Source organism: Arachis hypogaea, chromosome 20, assembly GCF_003086295.3.
Source record: "Arachis hypogaea cultivar Tifrunner chromosome 20, arahy.Tifrunner.gnm2.J5K5, whole genome shotgun sequence".
NCBI classification, from domain to species: domain Eukaryota; kingdom Viridiplantae; phylum Streptophyta; class Magnoliopsida; order Fabales; family Fabaceae; genus Arachis; species Arachis hypogaea.
In genome coordinates this window covers 30,834,456-30,854,459 of record NC_092055.1, presented here as the reverse complement: position 1 = coordinate 30,854,459, position 20,004 = coordinate 30,834,456, and the positions used below count along the sequence as shown (strand labels likewise).

Below are 20,004 nucleotides of genomic sequence, written 5' to 3'. Positions count from 1 at the left end.
AGGGACAGCTTGGTTTAGCCGCTTAGGCCAGGATTTTATTCCTGTGGGCCCTCCTATCCACTGATGCTCAAAGCCTTGGATCCTTTTTATCACCCTTGCCTTTTGGTTTAAAGGGGTATTGGCTTTTTCTGCTTGCTTTTTTTTTTGCAAGCTTTTCACTGCTTTTTCTTGCTTCAAGAATCAATTTTATGATTTTTCAGATCATCAGATAACATTTCTCCTTTTCCTTTCATTCTTTCAAGAGCCAACAATTTTAACATTCATAAACAATCAAATTAAAAAATATGCACTGTTCAAGCATTCATTCAGAAAAACAATAGCATTGCCACCACATCAAAATAATTAAACTATTTTAAAATTCAAAATTCATGTACTTCTTTTTCTTTTTCAATTAAAAATATTTTTTATTTAAGAAAGGTGATGGATTCATTTTCATAGCTTTAAGGCATAGACACTCATGATCATGTAATAAAGACACAAACATAGATAAACATAAAGCATAATTTTCGAAAAACAGGAAAATAAAGAACAAGGAAGTTAAAGAACGAGTCCACCTTAGTGATGGCGGCTTGTTCTTCTTCTTGAAGATCTTATGGAGTGCTTGAGCTCCTCAATGTCTCTTCCTTGCCTTTGTTGCTCCTCTCTCATGGTTCTTTGATCTTCTCTGATTTCATGGAGGAGGATGGAATGCTCTTGGTGCTCCACCCTTAGTTGTCCCATGTTGGAACTTAATTCTCCTAGGGAGGTATTGATTTGCTCCCAATAGTTTTGTGGAGGAAGATGCATCCCTTGAGGCATCTCAGGGATTTCATGATGAGGAATTTCCTCATGCTCTTGATGAGGTTCTCTTGTTTTCTCCATCCTTTTCTTAGTGATGGGTTTGTCCTCATCAATGAGAATGTCTCCCTCTATGTCAATTCCAACCGAATTGCAAAGGTGACAAATAAGATGAGGGAAGGCTAACCTTGCCAAAGGAGAGGACTTGTCCGCCACCTTGTAGAGTTCTTGGGATATAACCTCATGAACTTCCACTTCCTCTCCAATCATGATGCTATATATCATGATAGCCCGGTCTATAGTAGCTTCGGACCGGTTGCTAGTGGGAATGATTGAGCGTTGGATGAACTCCAACCATCCCCTAGCCACGGGCTTGAGGTCATGCCTTCTTAGTTGAACCGGCTTCCCTCTTGAATCTCTCTTCCATTGAGCGCCCTTTTCACATATGTCCATGAGGATTTGGACCAACCTTTGATCAAAGTTGACCCTTCTAGTGTATGGGTGTGCATCTCCTTGCATCATGAATTCCAACCTTACATTTTCCGGACTAAAGTCTAAATATTTTCCTCGAACCATTGTAAGCCAATTCTTGGGGTCCGGGTTCACACTTTGATCATGGTTCTTAGTGATCCATGCATTGGCATAGAACTCTTGAACCATTAAGATTTCGACTTGTTGAATGGGGTTGGTGAGAACTTCCCAACCTCTTCTTCGGATCTCATGTCGGATCTCCGGATACTCATTCTTTTTGAGCTTGAAAGGGACCTCGGGGATCACTTTCTTCTTGGCCACAACTTCATAGAAGTGGTCTTGATGCACCCTTGAGAGGAATCTCTCCATCTCCCATGACTCGGAGGTGGAAGCTTTTGCCTTCCCTTTCCTCTTTCTAGAGGTTTCTCTGGCCTTTGGTGCCATAAATGGTTATGAAAAATAAAAAGCTTTAGCTTTTACCACACCAAACTTAGAAGGCTACTCATCCTCGAGCAAAAGAAGAAAGAAGAGAGTAGAAGAAGAAGAAATAGAGGAGATGGAGTGGACTTTGTGTTTCGGCCAAGGGGGAGAAGTGGTGTTTAGGTTGTGTGAAAATGAAGGAGTGAAGATGGGTTTATATAGGGGTGAAAGAGTGTGTATGGTTCGGCTATAGAGGGTTGGTTTGGGAGGAAAAGTGGTTTGAATTTGAATGGTGAGGTAGGTGGGGGTTTTATGAAGGATGGATGTGAGTGGTGAAGAGAATGGTGGGATTTGATAGGTGAGGGGTTTTTGGGGAAGAGGTATTGAGGTGATTGGTGAATGGGTGAAGAAGAGGGAGAGAGTAGTAGGGTAGGTGGGGATCCTGTGGGGTCCACAGATCCTGAGGTGTCAAGGATATCTCATCCCTGCACCAAGTGGCGTGCAAAATGCCCCTTTCTGCCAATCCTGGTGTTAAACGCCAGGCTGCTGCCCATTTCTGGCGTTTAACGCCAGTTTCTTGCCCATTCCTGGCGTTAAACGCCAGTCTGGTGCCCTTTTCTGGCGTTAAACGCCCAGAATGAGGCCAGACTGGGCGTTTAACGCCCATTCTGCTACCTTTACTGGCGTTTAAACGCCAGTAACTGTCTCCTCCAGGGTGTTCTATTTTTCATTCTGTTTTTCACTTTGTTTTTGCTTTTTCAATTATTTTTGTGACTTCACATGATCATCAACCTACAGAAAACATAAAATAACAATAGAAAATAGAAATTTAACATAGATAAGTAAAAATTGGGTTGCCTCCCAACAAGCGCTTCTTTAATGTCAATAGCTTGACAGTGGCTCTCATAGAGCCTCACAGATGTTCAGAGCAATGTTGGAACCTCCCAACACCAAACTTAGAGTTTGAATGTGGGGGTTCAACACCAAACTTAAAGTTTGGTTGTGGCCTCCCAACACCAAACTTAGAGTTTGACTGTGGGGGCTCTGTTTGACTCTGTATTGAGAGAAGCACTTCATGCTTCCTCTCCATGGTTACAGAGGGATATCCTTGAGCCTTAAACACAAGGGAGTCTTCATTCACTTGAATGATCAATTCTCCTCTGTCAACATCAATCACAGCCTTTGCTGTGGCTAGGAAGGGTCTGCCAAGGATGATGGATTCATCCATACACTTCCCAGTCTCTAGGATCATGAAATCAGCAGGGATGTAATGGTCTTCAACCTTTACCAAGACATCCTCTACAAGTCCATAAGCCTGTTTCTTTGAATTGTCTGCCATCTCTAGTGAGATTCTTGCAGCTTGTACCTTAATGATCCCTAGCTTCTCCATTACAGAGAGAGGCATAAGGTTTATGCTTGACCCTAGGTCACACAAAGCCTTCTTAAAGGTCATGGTACCTATGGTACAAGGGATTGAGAATTTTCCAGGGTCCTGTCTCTTTTGAGGTAATCTCTGCCTAGTCAAGTCATCCAGTTCTTTGATGAGCAATGGAGGTTCATCCTCCCAAGTCTCATTACCAAATAACTTGGCATTTAGCTTCATGATTGCTCCAAGGTATTTAGCAACTTGCTCTTCAGTAACATCTTCATCCTCTTCAGAGGAAGAATACTCATCAGAACTCATGAATGGCAGAAGTAAATTCAATGGAATCTCTATGGTCTCAGTGTGAGCCTCAGATTCCCATGGTTTCTCATTAGGGAACTCCATGGAGGTCAGCGGACATCCATTGAGGTCTTCCTCAGTGGGAATCACTGCCTCTTTCTCCTCTCCATGTTCGGCCGTGAGGGTTGTGGTTATGGCCTTGCACTCTCTTTTTGGATTCTCTTCTGTATTGCTTGGGAGAGTGTTAGGAGGGAGTTCAGTAATTTTCTTACTCAGCTGACCCGATTGTGCCTCCAAATTTCTAATGGAAGACCTTGTTTCAGTCATGAAACTTTGAGTGGTTTTGATTAAATCAGAGACAATGGTTGCTAAGTCAGAGTGGCTCTGCTTAGAATTCTCTGTCTGTTGCTGAGAAGATGATGGAAAAGGCTTGCCATTGCTAAACCTGTTTCTTCTACCATTATTGTTGTTGAAACCTTGTTGAGGTCTCTGTTGATCATTCCATGAGAGATTTGGATGATTTCTCCATGAAGGATTATAGGTGTTTCCATAGGGTTCTCCCATGTAATTCACCTCTTCCATTGCTGGGTTCTCAGGATCATAAGCTTCTTCTTCAGAGGAAGCTTCCTTAGTACTGCCTGTTGCTGCTTGCATTCCAGACAGACTTTGAGAAATTATATTAACTTGTTGGGTTAATATTTTATTCTGAACCAATATGACATTCAGAGTATCAATCTCAAGAACTCCCTTTTTTCTGAGTTGTCCCATTATTCATAGGATTCCTTTCAGAGGTGTACATGAATTGGTTATTTGCAACCATTTCAATGAGTTCTTGAGCTTCTGCAGGCGTCTTCTTCAGATGAAGAGATCCTCCAGCAGAGCTATCCAATGACATCTTGGATAGTTCAGACAGACCATCATAGAAGATTCCTATGATGCTCCATTCTGAAAGCATGTCAGAAGGGCACCTTCTGATCAATTGCTTGTATCTCTCCCAAGCTTCATAGAGGGACTCACCATCCTTCTGTCTAAAGGTTTAGACTTCCACTCTAAGCTTACTCAATTTTTGAGGTGAAAAGAACTTTGCCAAGAAGGCATTGACTAGATTTTCCCAAGAGTTCAGGCTTTCTTTAGGTTGTGAATCTAACTATGTCCTAGCTCTGTCTCTTACAGCAAAAGGAAAGAGCATAAGTCTGTAGACTTCAGGGTCAATCCCATTGGTCTTGACAGTGTCACAGATTTGCAAGAATTCAGCTAAGAACTGATGAGGATCTTCCAATGGAAGTCCATGAAACTTGCAATTCTGTTGCATTAGAGAAACTAATTGAGGCTTAAGCTCAAAGTTGTTTGCTCCAATGGCAGGGATTAAGATGCTTCTCCCATAGAAATCAGGAGTAGGTGCAGTAAAGTCACCAAGCACCTTCCTTGCATTGTTGGTATTGTTGTTGTTTTCGACTGCCATGGTTTCTTCTTCTTTGAAGAGTTCTGTTAGGCCCTCTAAAGAGAATTGTTCTTTAGCTTCTCTTAGCTTTCTCTTCAAGGTCCTTTCAGGTTCAGGATCAGCTTGAACAAGTATCACTTTATCTTTGTTCCTGCTCATATGAAAGAGAAGAGAACAAGCAAGTAGGGAATCCTCTATGTCACAGTATAGAGATTCCTTGAGGTGTCAGAGGAAAAGAAGAATAGAAGGAGGTGGTAGATGGAGGAGAATCCGAACATATACAGAAGGAGGGAGTTCGAATTGCACCTTGATGAGGAGTCTTAGTCCTTTAAATCGAATGATGTGAGAAGAGGGGAAGAATTTTCAAAAATTAATTAAAAGATTTTAAAAAGAAATTTGAAAATTTGATTGAGATTTTCGAAAACTAAGGTTGGGAAAGAAATAAAGTGATTTTTGAAAAAGATTTTGAAATTAGAAAAAGATATGATTGAAAAAAAAATTAATTTTGAAAAAGATGTGATTGAAAAGATATGTTTGAAAATATATGATTTGAAAATCAAATTAAAAAAAAGAGAAAGTTTTGAAACTAAAGTTGATTACTTGACTAACAAGAAATTAGAAGATATGATTCTGAAATTTAAAATTTAATCCTTTCTTAATAGGCAAGTAACAACTTGAAAATTTTTAAAGTAAATCTTTAATTTTAGCAAGGATTTTTGAAAATAGTAAAAATAAATATAAAATGGAAAGAAATTGATTTTGAAAGAGATATGATTGAAAAGATATGATTTGAAAAAGATTTGATTTTGAAAAAATATGAAAACTTGAAAAAAATTGTGAATTAAAAACAAAATCTTCCCTCTAGTATCATCCTGGCGTTAAACGCCCAGAATGGTGCCCATTCTGGCGTTTAACGCCCAAATCTCTACCTTTTTGGGTGTTAAACGCCCAGCCAGGTGCCCTGGCTGGCGTTTAAACGCCATTTTTCCTTCTTCATTGGGCGTTTTGAACGCCCAGCTTTTTCTGTTTGATTCCTCTGCTGAATGTTCTGAATCTTCGATTCTCTGTATTATTGACTTGAAAAGACACAATTTTGAAAATATTTTTGGATTTTTAATGATGAGAAACAATAAAAATACAACTAAGATCAAATAAACAATGCATGCAGGACACCAAACTTAAAATGTTTGTATACTAAGGACTATAACAATGTAAAAAATGCATATGAAAAACAACAAAACACACTAAACAAGAGAATTTAAAGATCATAGCAAGGAAATCAACAAGAACAACTTGAAGATTAATGAAGAACATGCATGAATTCAAAAAATGCAAGAAGAACAGAAACATGCAATTGACACCAAACTTAATACTAGACTCAAACAAGAAACATAAAATATTTTTGGTTTTATGATTTTAAAATTTTTTTTGTATTTTTCGAAACTTATATGGAAAAGAAAATAAAGAGAATCAAAACTTTTAATAAGAATTCCAGGAATCATGTAATGTTAGTCTAAAGCTTCAATCTAAAAAGATTAGACTTGTTTGGCCAAGCTTCAGCAGGACATTACATTCAATAGCTAAATTGATGAGAATCAATCAGCTTTTGTGATGGTGGAAACATCACCTTGAAACTCTAGAATTCATTCTTAAAAATTCTGAAGAAAAGATACCTAATCTAAGCAACAAGATGAACCGTCAGTTGTCCAAACTCGAACAATCCCAGGCAACGGCGCCAAAAACTTGGTGCACGAAATTGTGATCATCAACAATGGCGCCAAAAACTTGGTGCTCTCAAACGTGAATCACACTTTGTCACAATTTCGCACAACTAACCAGCAAGTGCACTGGGTCATCCAAGTAATAAACCTTACGTGAGTAAGGGTCGATCCCACGGAGATTGTCGGCTTGAAGCAAGCTATGGTCATCTTGTAAATCTCAGTCAGGCGGATTCAAATGGTTATGGAGTTTAAGGTGATGAAAATAAACATAAAGTAAAGATAGAGATACTTATGTAATTCATTGGTGGATTTCAGATAAGCGTATGAAGATGCTTTGTCCCTTTCGTCTCTCTGCTTTTCTACTGTCTTCATCCAATCATTCATACTCCTTTCCATGGCAAGCTGTATGTTGGGCATCACCGTTGTCAATGGCTACAATCCCGTCCTCTCAGTGAAAATGTTCAACGCACTTTGTCACAGCACGGGTAATCATCTGTCGGTTCTCGATCATGTCGGAATAGAATCCAGTGATTCTTTTGCGTCTGTCACTAACGCCCAACACTCGCGAGTTTGAAGCTCGTCACAGTCATTCAATCCTTGAATCCTACTCGGAATACCACAGACAAGGTTTAGACTTTCCAGATTCTCAAGAATGGCCGCCAATGGATTCTAGCTTATACCATGAAGATTCTGATTAAGGAATCCAAGAGATACACACTCAATTGAAGGTAGAACGGAGGTGGTTGTCAGGCACACGTTCATAGGTGAGAATGATGATGAGTGTCACGGATCATCACATTCATCAAGTTAAAAAACAAGTGATATCTTAGAACAAGAATAAGCTGAATTGAATAGAAGAACAATAGTAATTGCATTAATACTCGAGGAACAGCAGAGCTCCACACCTTAATCTATGGTGTGTAGAAACTCTACCGTTGAAAATACATAAGAACAAGGTTCAGGCATGGCCGTGAGGCCAGCCCCCAAAACGTGATCTAAGATAGCATAAGACTACTTAAAGATGAAAATACAATAGCAAAAGGTCCTATTTATAGAGAACTAGTAGCCTAGGGTTTACAGAAATCAGTAATTAATGCAGAAATCTTCTTCCGGGCCCACTTGGTGTGTGCTTGGGCTGAGTATTGAAGCATTTTCGTGTAGAGACTTCTCTTGGAGTTAAACGTCAGCTTTTGTGCCAGTTTGGGCGTTTAACTCCAGCTTTTGTGCCAGTTTTGGAGTTAAACGCCAGAATTCTTGAGCTGACTTGGAACGCCTGTTTGGGCCATCAAATTTCGGGCAAAGTATGAACTATTATATATTGCTGGAAAGCCCAGGATGTCTACTTTCCAACGCAATTGAGAGCGCGCCAATTGGGCTTCTGTAGCTCCAGAAAGTCCACTTTGAGTGCAGGGAGGTCAGAATCCAACAGCATCTGCAGTCCTTTTTCAGCCTCTGAATCAGATTTTTGCTCAGGTCCCTCAATTTCAGCCAGAAAATACCTGAAATCACAGAAAAATACTGATGAGAGAACTTTTGCATGGTCTAGAAAAATGTGGATAAATCCTCGTTGCAAGTATAGTTTCTAAACCTTCAAAAGTCCTTTCATACAAACGTTTTGGGTGTCACAAGTAACAAACCCCTTAAAAATTGTTAACCGAGTATTCAAACCTCGGGTCGTCTTCTCAAGGAACTGCAGGGAAGTATGTTCTTATTATTGGCTATAAAGGTTGTGATTGGGGTTTAGAAGATGAGAAGCAAGTGATTTAAATGACAAGTAAAGTAGATGGCAATTAAAATAAATAAATACTATAAAGCAACTTTTGGCAAGGTAAGGGAAATTGGAAGTCCAACTTAGTTATCTCTCTCAACAATAATGAAAGTTGAATCTAAATTGTACTTAGTTAACCTTTACTAAAGCAAATGAAAGTCAAGGGACTAATTAGTTTGACATTCGAATCCTATTTATTTCCTAAGAAAAAGTTGGGATTATTGAAGTTCAGTTTAATTAGCAAGATAACGATTATCAATTATGCTGAGTTTGACAACTGTTGAGTTATTGATTTCTTAACCAAGACCAAAAAGAGAAAAAGTAAATTGCTGGAATAGAATATCTTCAGATTGGAAACAATGGTAACACAAATTAAAGAGAAATCAATCAATAACTGAAATACCTCAAATATCATTATTAATTCAAATCATAATATGGAAAGGGTTCATAAGTCAAGTTGGCAACATTTATAAGTACGCATAAAAGCATTAAAGTAAATATTAAACCTGGATCAAGAGTCACTCTTACAAACTAAGAGAAGTCCTAAATCCTAATCCTAATCCTAAGAGAGAGAGGAGAGAACCTCTCTCAAACTAAATCTAAATCATGGAAAGTGAAAATTGGCGAGCTCCACTGAATGGATGCGTTTCCCCACTTCATAACCTTTGGTCTATGCCTTCTGGACTTGGATTTGGGCCAAAAAGGGCTTCAGAATTTTCTATCAGCGTTTTCTGTAATTTCTGGTGCGTGGCCTCTGTCACGCGTCCGCGTGGGTCACGCGGTCGCGTCATTCGGAGCATTTCCTTGCCACGCGGTCGCATCAGTCATGCGACCGCGTCATGTGCGTTCTGCTTAAGGCGCGCGGTCGCGTCAGTCATGCGGCCGTGTCGCTGCTGATTCGCGCTTGGCACGCGATCGCTTCGTCCATGCGATCGCGTGGATGCCAGTTTCTTCAGAAGCTCCGTTTGGTGCTTTCCTTCCATTTTTGTATGTTTTCTTTCCATCCTTTAAGTCATTCCTACCTTAGAAGATCTGAAACTACTCAACACACTAATCACGGCATCGAATGGAAATAAAGGTAATTAAAATAATTAATATTAAAGCATAGGAAACATGTTTTTCACATACATCACATAATAAGGAAAGGAAAGTAAAACCATGCAATTAATATGAATAAGTGGGTGAAGAGTTGATAAAAACCACTCAAATGAGCACAAGATAAACCATGAAATAGAGGTTTATCAACCTCCCCACACTTAAACAATAGCATGTCCTCATGCTAAGCTCAAGAAAAACTATAAAGATGAAGAGGAATGGTAGGATGTATGAAATGCAACCTATCTATATGAATGCAACTACATGCAAAAAATGTTTTTACCTACTTGGTTAAAAGTAAATAAGTTCCCCAAGACAAACATAAATCAGATTTCACTAATTCAAATCATATAAAGTAAAGACAAGTAAACTTGTAAGAAGATAGCTCATAAAAGCAGGGAACATAGAATTATGCATTGAACCCTTACAGGTAGTGTATATGCACTCTAATCTCTCAAGTGTATAGGGTAATTCACTCTACTCTTCTCTAATCATGCTTTCTAAACTTTGTTCTTCATCTAACCAATCAACAAATATTTAGCATACCAATGCAAACATCATGAGGTCTTTTCAAGGTTGTAATGGGGCTGAGGTAAAGGTAAGGATATATGTATGGCCAAGTGAGCTATAATATGAATCTTCAATTAACCTAAGCTCTTACCTAATATACATATACTCTATATACTTTTAAATTCATGCCTAGCTACCCATAATTTTCACTTTTGTATAATTTCCATACTCATGTACCAAATTTTAATTTTTTTATCACATGTGCATTGATCTTTTATTAACTTAACATTGGGGTAATTTTGTCTCCTTATTTATTTATTTATATTATATATATTATATTTTTTTTCTTTTTTTCTTTTTCTCTTTTTCTTTTTCTTTTTTTTTTGTAGAGAAATAAACATAACTTATCAATGCACATGGATTTTTTATTATTTTTCTATTTTGGTTTTTTATGAGTAGGTTCCCAAATTCCTAATAAATTAGAAACATGTTACATTCCCTTATTAACCCATGTTCCCATAATTTCCCCACACTTATTTGATACACAATTTCTATCTTAAGCTAACCAAAGATTTAATTGGGATAATTAATTTGTTTTCCGCTTAAGGCTAGTGATGTGGTAAAATATAGAACAAAAGGGGATTTAAAGGCTCAAGGGGGCTAACAAGGGTGATGTGAAAGGTAGGTTATTTTTTGGGATAAGTGAGCTAAACAAGTAATGGCCTCAATCATATGCAAGCATGTAAATATACTAAATAATGGACATATAGAATGGAACAAAACTAAGATTGCAATCATAGAGAAGTAAACACACAAGAATAAAAATTTATGGTTAAATAATGTAACCCTATAAATAAGCTCAAAATCTCACAGGTTGTGTGTTCTTTGGCTCAAAAAATGTGTTCCAAATACAACTTCTGACAAGTTTAACACAAAAATTTTGATTTTAAATTAGTGAAATTTTTCAAAAATAGGGTCTTACAAAGAAATTTATTATTTTAACCAAGTAGTAACTAAATGCACAAAATCAAATAAATATGCAATCAAACATGCAAATGCAACAACTAACAAGAAAAATAAAATATTGGTGTTGATAAAAAAATACTAACCCATGGAGATCGGTATCGACCTCCCCACACTTAAAGATCGGTGCATGTTAAGATGTGAAAGTGGACGGGTGGCTTCAACTGATGCTTTTCTATAGATTGTGCAGATTGACTTGCCTGTCTCCCCATGTAAACGTCTTCCGATTCTCTTCCGGGTGGCCATCCTGAAAGAAAAAGGGAAGAAGAGTAACCCAGGAATAAAGATAGGAAAATAAATATAGTCTAGGTGGGTTAATGCCAAATAATAAGAGTCTCAATTACATGGTAGCTACAACATGCAAGTGAGAAAATAATAGAAGCCATGGCATACCAGTGGTGCAGAATATGCAACAAAGGGGAGGTGTGTGGGTAATGAAAATATCAATATAAGTTCATGTCAATGCAAGTGAATGTGCAAGTATCATAAAAGGTTGGCATTGGCAGATAATTAATATCATCCCACAGTGTAAAACAAGTTACCAAAGTAAATTCAAGAAAAGATGCAATAGTTTGAATAAGAAAAATTTTTTGAACACCAATGGAAAAAAAAATTCAGAAAAGAAAATAAAATTATGCACAAAATTAAAATGCAATGAATGCAAGTATGCAAATAGATTAAAATAAAATAAAATGAAAGATAATAAGAATGTGAAGGGAAAGAAGGGAAGAAGAAGTAAGTAAGAGAGGAGGGAGGAAAAATTAGGATTAGGGAAGAAAAGATAAGATATTTGGCAAATTAGGATAAGCTGTGCGGCGCAGGCGATGCGGTCGCGTGGGGCACGTGGTCGCGTGAGATGGACTGTGCGTCCAGCGCCAGTCCAGCACCACTCTAGCACAACTTTCGGCTGTGCACCATTATTACGTCGAAATCTTGGTCACGCGGCCGCGTGGGGCACGCGGTCGCGTGGGAGGCCATTATTCCCATATGACGCGGTCGCGTCAGCGATGCGATCGCGTGGGGTGAATTGTGCCATTGGCATGCCTCCAGCCCTGCTCCTGCGTAACTCTCTGTTCAATTCTTTTCTTCCAAAACGCGCACTGGTGACGCGGACGCATCAGCGACGCTGCCGCGTCGCGTGCGTTGTTTTTTTTTTTGTTTTTTTTATATGCATGAGAAATGCAGAATGCAATGATGAATGAGATGCAACATTCCAGGTTCAATATAATAAACTAAAATAAAACTTGAAAACAAAAAAAACGAAATAAAAATTGAAAAATGAACGATCATACCATGGTGGGTTGTCTCCCACCTAGCACTTTTAGTTAAAGTCCTTAAGTTGGACATTAGATGAGCTTCCTGCTATGGTGGCTTGTGTTTAAATTCATCTAGAAATCTCTACCAATGTTTGGAATACCGGCAGCCTCCGGGGTCCCAAACTAGGCATGTGAAGCTTCTGAGCAGCTTCAACCAGATTTTCAGGCTCTCGGGGTGATGAATATCAGAATATTTTCCAGGATCCCAAACTTTGGTTCTAAATCCGCCTTCGTTTTGATATATATTTTTCCATCCCGGCGGTTTAGAAGGTAGATTCTCACCATAGTAACTAAACGTTTTCTGAGATCCATTCAATTGAGCATGATACCAATCCGTGCACTTCAAGTTGAAGCGTGGAACCTTATTGAACCTTGTACACCAGCTCTGAGCACGAGCCATTTCCCTCTTACTCTTAAAGCCGCAAAGAGCTCTAAGCTGGCCATCTGTTTTAAGCAAACCATATTCAAGTGAATAAGCAAAGTTAAAGGTTAAGGATTGTACCCACTTGAAGCTTGTATTAGGTGGTAATGGCCTTGGGATAGGTGTTTCTGGTGGTTCTGTAAGTTTCACTCCCTTGTGCTCTTCTGTGAATTGCTCCACTTCCTTGCAAGGTTCTACAATTGTATCTGTGTCCTGGTCAAAGTCTTCTATGTCTTCCTCATCACTTGAGTCATAGATTGGAGGTTGAGAGAAATCTACCTCCGCATCATCTTCATATTCACTTAGGGAAGATTCTTCGATCTCAGAGAATTCACTTGCGGATGCAAGTTCATTACTAAGAGAATTTGACTTGTGACTATCATCATCAAGGGAATTTGTGTCCTGGGTTGTTCCGTCTGATTCTTCATAAACAACTTGCCTTGGAGATTGTACAATATCCTCCTTAGCATCAACTGTAGCGTCCTTGACGGAGTTCTCCTCAGTTCTGGATTCCCATGGAGGTTCAGCATCTCCTAGATCTTCAACCAACTCTTCTTCTTGAACAATGACAGCTTCTTCTACTTGTTCTAGAACGAATTCATTCTCTGTCTTATCCACTGGAGTTTCTGGTATTTTCTTCATGCTACGCTCTTCGTTAGACTGTTCACATGGGGCTGTGGCTGATCCTTGTGTATTTGAGCGTCTAGAAACCCATTGAATTACTACTTGCTCCAGTTGTCGAATGGTTGTTTGAAATTTATTTATTGTTTCCTTTAGGCGAACCTCTGCTTCTCGGGTTGCCGGACTTGGACATGATACATAGGAAAGTGGTGGTGATTGGGAGTGATTGGATTGGTACTGGGGTAAAGAAGGATCATATAGTGGCGAATGGTGAAGAGAAGCTTGTGAGTGTGGTGGTTCGAGGTTATGTTGAAAGGATGGTTTATATGCACGGGGTGGGGCTTGTTGGTAGTTACAAGGTTGTCCACCATATCTTTCAGCTGGGTATGCACGGTAGAATGGTCTTTGTCCATGATATCTTGGAAGGTGTTGTTGCCTAAAGGGTTGATTATATCCTCTTGGCTCCATCCATCCTTGATTGGTCGGACCTTGATGCATATTCCTGCTGTAACTTCTATTTCCCTCAACAAAGTTAGAACCAAACTCAAAGCGAGAGGGGTGAGAGTTCATGGTAGCAAATAAAGATAAAAAGAAAAAAAAACAAAAATAAGGAAACAAGCAAAAGAAAAATATTTACAATAACCAATAACAAGGCACACGTTAGCAGTTCCCCGGCAACGGCGCCATTTTGATGAGAGAACTTTTGCGTGGTCTAGAAAATTGCGGATAAATCCTCGTTGCAAGTATAGTTTCTAAACCTTCAAAAGTCCTTTCATACAAATGTTTTGGGTGTCACAAGTAACAAACCCCTTAAAAATTGTTAACCGAGTATTCAAACCTCAGGTCGTCTTCTCAAGGAACTGCAGGGAAGTATGTTCTTATTATTGGCTATAAAGGTTTTGATCGGGGTTTAGAAGATGAGAAACAAATGATTTAAATGACAAGTAAAGTAGATGACAATTAAAATAAATAAATACTATAAAGCAACTTTTGGCAAGGTAAGGGAAATTGGAAGTCCAACTTAGTTATCTCTCTCAACAATAATGAAAGTTGAATCTAAATTCCACTTAGTTAACCTTTACTAAAGCAAAGGAAAGTCAAGGAACTAATTAGTTTGACATTCAAATCCTATTTATTTCCTAAGAAAAAGTTGGGATTATTGAAGTTCAGTTCAATTAGCAAGATAACGATTATCAATTATGCTGAGTTTGACAACTGTTGAGTTACTGATTTCTTAACCAAGACCAAAAAGAGAAAAAGTAAATTGCTGGAATAGAATATCTTCAGATTGGAAACAATGGTAACACAAATTAAAGAGAAATCAATCAATAACTGAAATACCTCAAATATCATTATTAATTCAAATCATAATATGGAAAGGGTTCATAAGTCAAGTTGGCAACATTTATAAGTACGCATAAAAGCATTAAAGTAAATATTAAACCTAGATCGAGAGTCACTCTTACAAACTAAGAGAAGTCCTAAATCATAATCCTAATCCTAAGAGAGAGAGGAGAGAACCTCTCTCAAACTAAATCTAAATCATGGAAAGTGAAAATTGGCGAGCTCCCCTGAATGGATGCGTTTTCCCACTTCATAACCTCTGGTCTATGCCTTCTGGACTTGGATTTGGGCCAAAAAGGGCTTCAGAATTCGCTATGAGCGTTTTCTGCAATTTCTGGTGCATGGCCTCTGTCACGCGTCCGTGTGGATCACGCGGTCGCGTCATTCGGAGCATTTCCTTGCCACGCGATCGGGTCAGTCATGCGACCGCGTCATGTGCGTTCTGCTTAAGGCACGTGGTCGCGTCAGTCATGCGGCCGCATCGCTGCTGATTCGCGCTTGGCACGCGATCGCTTCATCCATGCGATTGCGTGGATGCCAGTTTCTTCAGAAGCTCCGTTTGGTGCTTTCCTTCCATTTTGTATGTTTCCTTTCCATCCTTTAAGTCATTCCTACCTTAGAAGATCTGAAACTACTCAACACACTAATCACGACATCGAATAGAAATAAAGGTAATTAAAATAATTAATATTAAAGCATAGGAAACATGTTTTTCACATACATCACATAATAAGGAAGGGAAAGTAAAACCATGCAATTAATATGAATAAGTGGGTGAAGAGTTGATAAAAACCACTCAAATGAGCACAAGATAAACCATGAAATAGAGGTTTATCAAACACACAAACACATAGTAAAGTCCAGAAGAGTGATTTTTATTTAAAAACTAATAAAAATATAATAAAAACTAATTAAAATATACTAAAAACATACTAAAAATAATGCCAAAAAGCGTATAAATTATCCGCTCATCACCCATACATCCACTTCTCATCGTTGTCGAAGAAGAGGAAGATTTCTACTTTGATGCCATAGAAAAAGAAGAAGATTTCTTTGATGAAATGGATGAAAACAGCCATGATGATGGTGGTGTTGCCGATGATGATGCTCTTGATGAGTATGAGATGGTAACCCCTTTTCTTTTTCTGTTTCTATTTATTTGAACCTTTCAGTTATTCATCGAGTTCATATAAAAACCTTTTTTTTTCAAAATTTGTTTATTTAAGAGAAAAAGGGGGGTATTTGTTTTCATACTCATAAGGTGTTTGATGATTGTTGCAGCTCACTAAGGTAACTGATACATCAGCTGCACAAGCAAGGAAGGGAAAAGACATTCAGGGTATTCAGTAGGATAGATTGAACATATCAAGAGATAGTTACAGAGTTACAAGGCTTGAACAGTATAAGAATTATGAGAATATTCTTGCTTCTGGGGATGCTATAAATGAGGTTTCTTTTTTTTAATATTTTTTGTTTTATCAAACCCTTTTCCTTTGGGATTATGGGGGGCAGGGAAAGATGCAGAAGTAAATTTTGTTTCTTTGTCTCTCAAGATTGCAAAAGGTCTGTGAAGGGTGGAAAATACTATGACTTTTTCTATAATACAAGAATGGTTAAACCTACCATCCTTCATTTTTAGGTTTGTTTGATTTTTCACATGGTGCTCGAACCTTGTTGCTACTTGATTTTATTCCTATTATGTTTGTTATATTGTTGATAAGTATTGTAGTGTTGCTTGATGAGAGTACATGGCTAAAAAGTTAAAAAATGAATGTAATTCTTGATGAAAGCCCCTAATTAACCAGTTGTGGAAGATATAAGCTACTATAGATTCAATATATACATAATATTCGGTGGTTCTGCAGTACTTGTTTGCAGTCTTGTCTTGTACAGTTGCATTTCTTTATATGATTTTATTTTTTATTTCATTATTGAGGAAAGAAAACCGATGATCTTCAAATCTATTATTGTTTTCTCTAGCCCTTTGAATGCTGTACTGGTATGCTATAGAAATTGGATTAAGGTTGTTTTTTTGCTATATACATCAAGATTCAAACATTTATCAATTTTCATTTAACACTCTATTGTTGCTTCTTTTTTTAGTATATGGTTTTATTGATGTAGGTTTGGACAGTTTATTAATTACTTTTCAAGCCTAATGGGTGATGATTTGTTTCATTTTTTGTGGGATTCAGTTGAGAAACTTAGTATGGGCTACTTCAAAACACGATGTCTACCTTATCTCCAATTACTCGGTCATGCATTGGTCATCATTAAGTGGCGATTTGTTGGAGATAATAAATTTTGCTGGACACGTAGCCCTAAGTGAGGTAATGAAATCTCTTACACAGCTTTGTTCAATATTCATGATTTTTAGTTTTAGTTGCATATACATTAATAGTTTTGTCCTTTACACTATGTATCCTTTGGTTTTGTAGAAACATGCTGGAAGTTTGTTGGAAGGATTCTCACAGACCCAGATTAGTACTCTATTCATGTTATTGCAGCCAGTCGTCTGTGGCAGGTGCTTAACATCATATATCAGTTCATATGTTCGTTAGTATTTGGTGCATTTGCATTCTACACGATTCATGTTCTCTCTGTCCACAGCTTGTGGTTGTACAAGCTGACTTGAATCGTCACTTGAAGGACCTGAAAGACTATTTTCTTTTGGCAAAAGGAGATTTCTTCCAGGTAAAGTATGAAAAGTTATCTATACTACTAACATTTTTCTGCTGACTTGTGTTGATTCTTATTTTTTATTGATATTTTTTATTTTTTGTATGAGGATCTTTTGTCCTTCTTGCCTTTTGTAATAACCTTTTCTAATTACTAATATTTTGTCTTCTATGAAAAAAATACTGACATTTTTTATACATGCATCATTTTTTGTGCTAGTGTTTCCTCGAGGAAAGTCGCCAGCTAATGCGTTTGCCACCTCGGCAATCAACTGCTGAAGCTGATCTTATGGTGCCATTTCAGCTGGTTAGTTAAATTTTGCATACGATCTTTACTTTTTAATGCAGTTCATCCTTTAACTATTTAAGCTTGTTCATGTTTTAACTACATCAATGAAAGCTGATTCCAATTCCTTGAAATGCAGGCTGCGTTAAAAACTATTGGTGAAAAAGACAAATATTTCTCTAAAGTATCCTTGCGGTAAGGTTCTGCCTTCATTTTAGTTCTTCTGTTTAAGTTAGCTTGGAGTTGTTATGAAATGTGCTTTCCCTCTTCTAGGATGCCATCTTATGGAATCACAGTTAGACTTTCCCTATAGATGTATCAAGGGCAAACACTTCAGCAGATGGAAGCTCTGGTGCTTCTTCAGAAATGTCACTTGATGGTTGGGATGGTCTTGCCCTTGAGTATTCTGTCGATTGGCCTTTGCATTTGTTCCTTACTCAAGAAGTCCTCTCTAAGTCAGGTTTTACTCCTATAATATTAATATTAATGGTGGATTCTTTCCTCTTCCTGTCCTGCTAAAATATACTCGATGTGATTGAATTCCCTTCTAAAATGATAAATTTAGAAATTGTTATGGCCTCATAGATGCAAACTGTGTTATCAAGGCATATAGGAGATGTTGAATACCTTAAAGGGACCATTAGTTTAGGAGAGACATCTTTTGTAAAGGATATATCTTGTGAGAGATCATTGGTTATTAATTATGAATAAATCTTGACTATGGTCTTATTTAGTTTAAATGGTCAAGATTAATGAGTTCTTAAAATAAAATTGAAAAAGTCAAATGACTTTGTCTGTTAATTTTGACCATTTATGTGAGACTCAATAATCCTGTTCTCGTATTACGACAATAATGTGACATTACATGGCTTAATAAAACATGATATTTTCAATAGGTCACTAAATTTTGGCACAATTAACAGATATCTTAGAGTTTTCCAATATTTATTGCGGCTCAAACGAACACAAATGGAGTTAGAGAAATTGTGGGCATCTGTAATGCATCAATATCACCGTGATTTTGCCAAACGCAAAAAGGATCAAGCTAAGAGCCCAACGGCACAACAGAAATCTCAGCGATCTCGATCAATGTGACGCGTTAGAGAACATATGGCATTCTTGATAAAAAACATCTCCAATTTTATATTCAGGTTGTTCTACATGACTTGATATTTATGCTAAAATTTTTAGATGACTGCGATAATCATTGTTAGAAGTTGTTGTGTGATCTATTACACTAGTTCAGTGCTATTGTGCTAATTATACACTCGTGCACTTAATAACTTAAAATGCTTTATATGAGCAGAAATGGAACAAATGGTGATCAACAAATCTTGTACAATTTATGTTCTTTTCATCTCTGCATATTTCATTTTTGTGCATATTTGTTCAATATATTTACAAATTTTGATGTCATTTCAAATTTGTATAGTTTTTCTTCTGCTTGGGTTAGCATGAGTGATTTTTAAATGTAAATGTAAATTATTAGTTGTAGACAGATACTTTTGTTGTATTGATGATTTTGTTTTCATTTGTTGTATTGGCAATGCCAGTCTTCTCAATATTTGTTGGTACTTTTTTGTCAAGTCCTTTCTATGTAGTTTATTTCTCATCACTAGATATGTATTGTGTCTTTTTTCTTTCAACAAGTGGCTACTACAAAGGAAGATTTAAAGTATATTGGGTTAGATGGAGAAATTGGTTGCACAGTGAATGGTGCAGGGTTAGCAATGGTCACAATGGATATAATTAAATTGCATGGTGGGGTGCTCCGGCCAATTTTCTGGATGTAGGTGGCAATGCCTCTGAAGGCCAGGTAATGTTGAAAAAAGACACACATAAATTTGCGGCGGTTTCAAAACGGCTGCAAATTTTTTTACCCATTGACCAAAATAGCGGCGGTTCTGAAAACCGCCGGTAAACATGAAGCAAATCGTGTCAGTCTCATTTGGCGGTGGTTTTCTAATTGTGTGCCGCGAAATTTTGATTTTGTGGCGGTTATACCAGCGGTTGCTGGAAACCACCGCCAAACCCAATTCCGGCGCCCATATCCATGGCGGTTCAATTTGCCGCCGGCCTTTGATTTTGCGGCGGTTTAAAACCGCCGCTAATCAAGAATAAAACTGCCGGTATTCTGTGCCTCCCTTGTAGTGTCCCTCTTTCTTTCTCTATTTCTCTCATTCCTTCAACCACTCTATCTATTTTATATATCATTATCAATATCAATGACTAATTACTAATTTGACAATCAAAATATGCAACATGACATTCTTTAATTACATTAAAATTAAAATTGAAATATTAAAATTGAAATTAAAATATACTTATATTATATATCATATATTACTATCTAATTTAATAATCAAATGTCTCACATGACACTCTCTTATTAAAATTGAGAGAAAATATTTTTTTTTAAAATTAATAAACTCCCATCCTAAATTCTCTC

General features: G+C 37.5%; 1 long non-coding RNA gene and 1 other non-coding gene across 2 annotated transcripts; both read left to right on the top strand.

Moving 5' to 3' along the window:
• The first annotated feature begins 4,280 nt into the window (after window positions 1-4,280).
• On the top strand, window positions 4,281-4,388 carry LOC112787665 (small nucleolar RNA R71). Its single transcript, XR_003195065.1, has one exon. It is a non-coding gene; the product is annotated as a small nucleolar RNA R71 (small nucleolar RNA).
• An 11,225-nt stretch (window positions 4,389-15,613) lies between these two features.
• Window positions 15,614-16,916, top strand: LOC140182650 (uncharacterized). The gene is made up of 3 exons (XR_011878631.1): window positions 15,614-15,718; window positions 15,873-16,230; window positions 16,787-16,916. It is a non-coding gene; the product is annotated as an uncharacterized lncRNA (long non-coding RNA).
• Window positions 16,917-20,004: the final 3,088 nt, after the last annotated feature.